The following is a 7,500-nucleotide window of genomic DNA, read 5'->3' as shown; positions in this document are numbered from 1 at the left end:
CGTTTTTGCTAAATAATCTTGAAATAGTAATGTTAATTGATAATGATGATTATGATTATCATCATTATTAGTGTGCGCTAGTTCTTCTGGGACACATTTTCCATATAAAAACCTATGTAAGAAAGCAAGAAGAGATTCATTGTGAATTGAAAACACTCCAGAAATAAATCCGTAAGTATGCACTCAGATGAAAAATATAAACATGAAAGAACATCTTGCCTTTCAAAGCGATTTCCGTGATGGAAGCGACATTGAAAGAACCCCTTGTTGACATGTTGCATGACGCGAAGAGCTGACACAAGCGGCTGACGTTCTTATCTCTCATCCTAGAGAGAGAGAGGGAAGATGCTTAGTTCATGTCTAGAAGAGCGAATGATGCTTATTCCGGTCCCTGTCGCATCGTGGGTAGTGAAGGGATCAACTTTTATGTATAGTGAGATGATTTCAGAATGGTACTGCAGTCTCCGTGCCGAGTCCATTAGAAGGTCTTTGGAGGGGATGGTTCTTACTTTGGTTGGCTTAAGGATTCTCGTTTCTTCACCTATTATTATTATTATTGTTGTTGTTGTTGTTGTTATTACTACTAGCTAAGCTACAACCCCAGTTGGTAAAACGGGCTGTTATAAGCATAAGGGCTCCAACAGGGAAAAAAAAAGCCCAGTGTGGAAAGGAAAGGAGGAAATAAACTACAATAGAAACAATGAACAATTAAACTAAAATATTTTCAGAACAGTAACAACAATAAAATATTTGTTTTCATATATAAACTATAAAAACTTGAAGACGATATTGCGTCGCTTTAGTTTGACGGTCATGAATGGCAGAGGCAAGAGGGAGTGACAATGCCCTAGAGACTGGCCAAATTCACACATGATCTGCGTCCAAGCACCCTCTCCATACAAGTTAGGACCAGGGAAGGCCAGGCAGTGGCTAAGTAAGACCTATAGGGTCCCCCAAACTCCCCATCCTTAGCCCACAAGGAGGGTGAGGTTGCAGACACTACAAGAAACTAAAGGGCTTGAGCTCATCTCCCACCCCAGTCCTGTAGATCGCCAGACAGAGACTGCAATATGAGATAACGGTGTTTTGTTTAAACTGACGGCCGTAGTAGTAGTAGTAGTAGTAGTAGTAGTAGTAGTAGTAGCAGTTAATTATAATGATTTTAATGCCGACAAGGATAATAGTGAAAGAGGACGTGATTGGCATATAAAAGAAAAGTTATTACGTTAAAACGACCATTAATTTAAATGGAGTTGGTATTAACCATAACGTTCAGAGAATAATTTATTGATAAGTTATCTGCCGTTATTCTTTCCAAGGCAATTTTCTAAAAAAAAAAAACGGCCTGAAATCAAAACAAATTCTAATTTTGAAAAGTTCCCAGAACGTGCAAGGCACATAATAAAAAAAAAAAAGTTCACCGAGAAAATCCTCCCCACGTAATTGTCCACTGAACTTTCGCCTGGAGTTGTCAGTGAAGTATTTAACGTAGAGTTTTATGCAGAATCCGCTTCGGGAATTGACAGCGTGAACTCCCGTCGAGTTTGGGTTGGGATTTTATCAGAGTTTGGTTGCATAAAGTTTCCGTGTTTTTTTCTTGCGGTTGTGTTGCGTTTTGCAACTCGGCAATATTGGCCGTGTTATGATCTTCGGAACATTTTTTTTAATGTTTGAGAACAGAGAAATAGAAGTGAAATTCTGTTTATTTAATTGTGGTTAGTTTGTTGAGTTTTTCCTGTGGTTCCATTCTTTCTTGGTTTAATCTTGAATTCGGAGAATATGTATAGTTATTGGAATTATTAGCTTAAATGTTATAGATTTTTATTGATACAAGTTCTTATATTTTAATTGTTATACTGAATGGCCTTCTTGAATCCTTTATTATTATTATTATTATTATTATTATTATTATTATTATTATTATTATTATTATTATTATTATTATTATTATTATTATTATTTATTAATTACTAATTATTTATTATTTATTATTATCATCATCATCATCATCAAACCCAAAGAGGTATTAAGAAACTAGTTAAGTACGGAAATAATAATAGGCAGTATATGGTAAACAATAAGATGCAAATAAGATAAAACCTTTAAGTCATGAAATGAAATATGTTCAGAGATATATTAATTAACACCCAGTTTAGGCTTCTTGATCTCAATCCATTTAAGTACATTGCTGGAAAATATTTCCGTGACATGTTGTTATCTGGAAAAAACTTGTGTTATATTGAACCTCATGACGGAACAGAACTTGAGAACTAAATAAGTTCTGTCCATCTATCAATCCATTTTTTTCTTTCCAGAATTCACTAGTTAACTCAGCTGTTTTGTTCTTTAATTGATATGCCGATTAAAGACAACGGTTTTGTCTTGAAGCTTTTAGAAATAGGAGATTTTACGTTACCAATGTAATGGTTAGGAAGATGCCTCCTTTTGGTTTTTCATATTGCATTCCAGATCTGTTGCTAGAATTAATGTTTTTTTTTTTCATATTGCTTTTGTGATGTGTTGTTTGAATTTCCTTTTTATTTTTCATATTGCTTTTCAGATATGTTGCTTGAATTTAATGGTTTTATATTGCTTTTGTGATGTGTTGCTTGAATTAACTTTTTGTTTTTATTTTCCATATTGCTTTTCAGATCTGTTGGTTGAATTAATGGTTTGATATTGCTTTTTTGATGTGTTGTTTGAATGAACTTTTTCTTTTTATTTTTCATATTACTTTTTAGATATGTTGTTTAAATTAACTTTTTTTTCATATTGCTGTTGATCTGTTGCTTAAATTAACTTCTTTTTTTTCTAATTTTTGATAATGCTTTAGAGATTTGTTGCTTAAATTAACTTTTTTTTTATTATATTACTTTTGAGATCTGTTGCTGCTGAATTTACTACAATTGATAAGAAATTTTCATATTAAGTTACACATATACATTTTTATATTTTGAAAATTATTAGCGCAACCCAAATTGAAGAGACAAATAACTAAAAAACCATCAAGATCGACTTATAAACAGACCTCAAAACACTCTCTAGTAAACAAAACATTAAAAGCATTGCAGATGGTAATGAAAATGAAAAATGAAACCAAAAGAGGACGAAGGAACATTACTAGAGGGACCAAAGGTCATTGAAAGACCCCCCAGGACCCTTTAATGGGACATAAGGTCATGCAATAATGCGGTTCGCTGTGACCTAATATTTTATATCCTGGTCGAGGGATATTCATGCGATAGGATCTTGATGACCATAACCCTAACAGGAAGTTGGGGACCTTTATGTCTGGTAAAAGAGCTCTCTCTCTCTCTCTCTCTCTCTCTCTCTCTCTCTCTCTCTCTCTCTCTCTCTCTCTCTCTCTCTCTCTCTCTCTCTTGTATGTATTATATATATATATATATATATATATATATATATATATATATATATATATATATATATGTATATATATGTATATTTATGTATGTATGTACGTATAAATGTATATATATGTATGTGTGTATATATATACACACACACACACACACACACACACATATATATATATATATATATATATATATATATATATATATATATATATATATATATATATAAATCTGTATGGTGGTCCCAAGCCCATGGATAGAGGAATATGAGCTATATTAATTGACACCTTGTATGAACTTCGATTTCTCTGTTCAGGAGCTCAGGACACATACAAGCACGCATGCGCGTTCACATACGCACACACACACATATATATATACTTTATATATACATAATACATATACATATAATTTATATATATATATATATATATATATATATATATATATATATATATATATATATATATATATATATATACTTTATATATACATAATACATATACATATAATTTATATATATATATATATATATATATATATATATATATATATATATATATATATATATATATATATATATATATATATATATATTGAATATATTTACAGGGGTACCATAAATATTTGTATGCAAATTAACACTAAATCATTTATTAGATTTGAATTAAACTTAAAACTAAAGGCAATATTAAATGAAGATTTTTTTTTTTCTTTTTTGCCAATGAAACCGAGCTGTAGGGAGCACAAAAATTGATGGAACGGTGAGGGAAATATGAAAAGGTAAAACATGATATGGTTTTCAAATTTTTATGCGGATATCAATATTTTTTCGACGTAGTTTAGCTTTATGTAAAATAAAATGGATATAGTTCAACCCATTTTTAGATGGAAAGAAAAAATGGTTTAAGTTGTAATGTTATTTTTTATTTCGGTTGTTTATTGATATATTTTTATTACTATTTTTTTATTACTATTTTGTACGCGGATGTTTCAAGCTCTTGTACTCAAAGAACAGTAGGATATTTGTGTTGGAGGGAGGGAGGGGGATGGGGTTAAGGTTCTCTTGGGGAAGGGGGAGGGTGGCTCTTTGTGGAGTGATAGGGGGGGGGGGGGGTATTTTGGGGTTTTATAGGATCCCATGGGGAGTATAAAGGAAGTAGTGCTTCATCATGCTTTACGATGACTCTGGATATTTTCATTATTATATGTTTTCTTTTCATTGTGTTGTGCCTTTATGATGTGGGAGGATGTGCTAGTATGTATTAGTCCTCTATGTTTATGTGCCAGATGATGTTTTAATAGATTTCCTTTATATTTTCTATCTTATATTTTCTCAAAAAAATTTTTCACACCTGTCATTATCTTGGCGCGTAGAATATAAGTTTTTAATTGTGTAATTATTTCATAATAATTATTCTAAACTTTATTAAATTAATGATAAAGGTTTTCCTTTTTCTCGAATTCTATTTGATTTTGAATTGGGGAAGTACAAAAGTGAAAGGTCTACCATGTATTTCATATAAGCCTTTATGCTTAGATAACGTTCTTTCATATATATCATAAACAACAACAACAACAACAACAACAATAATAATGATAATGATAATGACGACAGGTCTTTTTCTTTATACTGGCAACACAGAAAGAAATTTATAGATTCAGTTGATGTTATTTTTTTTTTTTTTTTTTTTTTTTTGCGTGGTCTCGTCTCTAGACACTGAATCTATCTTCACTTCTTCTCTGCAATTGAATGCATATAATTCCTTAGAATGGGATCAGTGATTTTCTTAATCCTCAATTCTTACACTGAAGATATTTCTCACCTCAAAGGTCAATAAATGGAAAGTTTTGAGGGAATTTTCCACTTATAACTTGTAGTGTTTACGAAACTCCCCAGTCAGGAGCCTTGTCATTGGGTATCTTTAAGAATTACGTTCAGCAGGTTTTGTGTTCGCTTGTGTATCTTCAGTGCCTTACCGATCAGCCCCATTTAAAGGATTTACCGACGAATTATACTTCGAGGTTTTTCTTCATGTTGTTGTTGTTGTTGTTGTTGTTATTGTTACGGATCATCAATACCTTTCTGTATTTTTGGTCTGTTGAGGTATACATCTATCGCCATTTCAGGCGATCCAGAAGAAAGGGAGAGTTGAAACGCGATAACAAAAGCCGCCTTGTGTGTCGGGGATTTTAGTATGCAGAGAGAATCCTTCCGGATTAAAAGGTGCTTTTGTTCTCGAGGTGACTCCGGTGATAAATGCGGCCAGCGCAGAGATTGGAATGGAGGGGAAAAAAATACAACAGGGGTTACGAAGTAGCGATGAAAGGAGAAGGTTTGCGAAATATTAAGGGTTATTGCAGACCGAAGGATTGAGCATTCTTCAGAGGTTTAAAAAGTCGCTCATGAATGGCAGAGGGCCTAGCTAGCAGAACAAAGCCTTAAATACTGACCATATACGGTATACTGTACACAGACCAGCGCCCGAGCCCCCTATCCACCCTAGTTTGGACCAGGGAGGGCCAGACAATGTCTGCTGATGACTTAGCAGGCTCTTCCAACAACCCCCCCCCCCCTTCCTTAGCTCACAAGGAAAGTAAGGTTGCAGAAACTACAAGAAATACCGAGTTCGAGCAAGACTCTTCACCAGTCCGGCGATTGCCTGGAAGGGACATTTTCAATAGGCGATCACAACCCTTACCGGGGTATTAAAAAAAGCTTTGGAGAGACTCATGACTCCGATGTAAACACCTTGTGAAAGACAAGGTCGCTGCGTTGATCTCGAGCAGGTAATTTGAATATTGGCAAACAGATCGCAAGGTGGGACAACAAAGGAGAGACCCTAGATGTCAGGTACCTGACGTGTGTCAATACCAAGTACTTCTTACGTAAATCAGATGTGAGTAATGTATTGCAAAGATTGCGATTATGCAAAGTGGCCTTCAATTCGTTTCTCTTTTTCCATTTGAAATTTAGATTTCTTAACAATCTCTTGTGTAAATAAATCTTAAAATTGGTATTGTTCTTTTAAGGGGCAATTCCTGTTCCCGCATTGAACTTCGTATGCAATATGCGATCAGTTATTGGTTATTGGTTTTAGAAAGTTGGTGTCTTGCCTTTAGGTAGATGGAATCTTGTCTAAAATGGACAAGCTAACGTCTGGTATACCCCTCCCCCCTTTACATTCCCTCTCGCCCCAGATTAACTGTACCTTACCTCAGTGGCGCGTTTACTATATCTTTGACATTATTATTATTATTATTATTATTATTATTATTACTTGCTAAGTTGCAACCCTAGTTGGAAAAGCAGGATACTATAAGCCCAAGGGTACCAACAGGGTAACTAGCCTAGTGAGGAAAGGAAACAAGAAAAAATAAGATATTTTAAGAAGAGTAACAACATTAGGATAAATATTTCTTATATAAACTACAGAAACTTGAACAAAACAAGAGGAAGAGAAATACGATAGAATAGTGTGCCCGAGTGTACCCTCAAATAAGAGAACTATAATCCAAGAAATTGGAACAGATAATTGTATTTATTAGTTTTGGGCCATAAAGAATAGCGGTGGAGCCGAGATTAATGACATCCTTATTCAAGGTGTTTTAGACACTTATTTCGTTGCCTTGCTAATAAGGTGTGGCCTTCAGCAGCAGAATTGCATAGCTTGCACATGCACTTTGCTTTCGGTCTCATATCATTATTGGCTGTGTCAGTACAATGGGCTCCTTCCTCCAAAACGTATTCTTGTGTGAATGCCGAAGTGTCATTATGCGTCGTGGCTTTTTATTAACGTGATTGCAGCTTCGTTTCAGAACAGAATCGGGCAGTGTGTTGTTATGCATTGTTGGTGCATCGAGGAAAGTATGATGATTTGGTATTGTATACCAAGAAATTACGAGTTTATTTGGATAACTATATTATGTTGTCGTTTCATTTTATGATTTCTCGGGCGTGATTTTTTGACATTATACATAATGATAGAAACTTGCTTGTCCTGAAAAGTATAGTAATTTTGTTGCTTATATGAGAGTTGATGTTTTTTTTTTTTTTTTTTTTTTTTTTTTTTTTTGGAATAATATATGTCTGTGGTCACGATATAATTGGTACAAAATTCGTTAA

The sequence above is a fragment of the Palaemon carinicauda genome, chromosome 19, assembly GCF_036898095.1.
Source record: "Palaemon carinicauda isolate YSFRI2023 chromosome 19, ASM3689809v2, whole genome shotgun sequence".
Lineage (NCBI taxonomy): Eukaryota > Metazoa > Arthropoda > Malacostraca > Decapoda > Palaemonidae > Palaemon > Palaemon carinicauda.
This window is presented reverse-complemented; position numbering follows the sequence as displayed.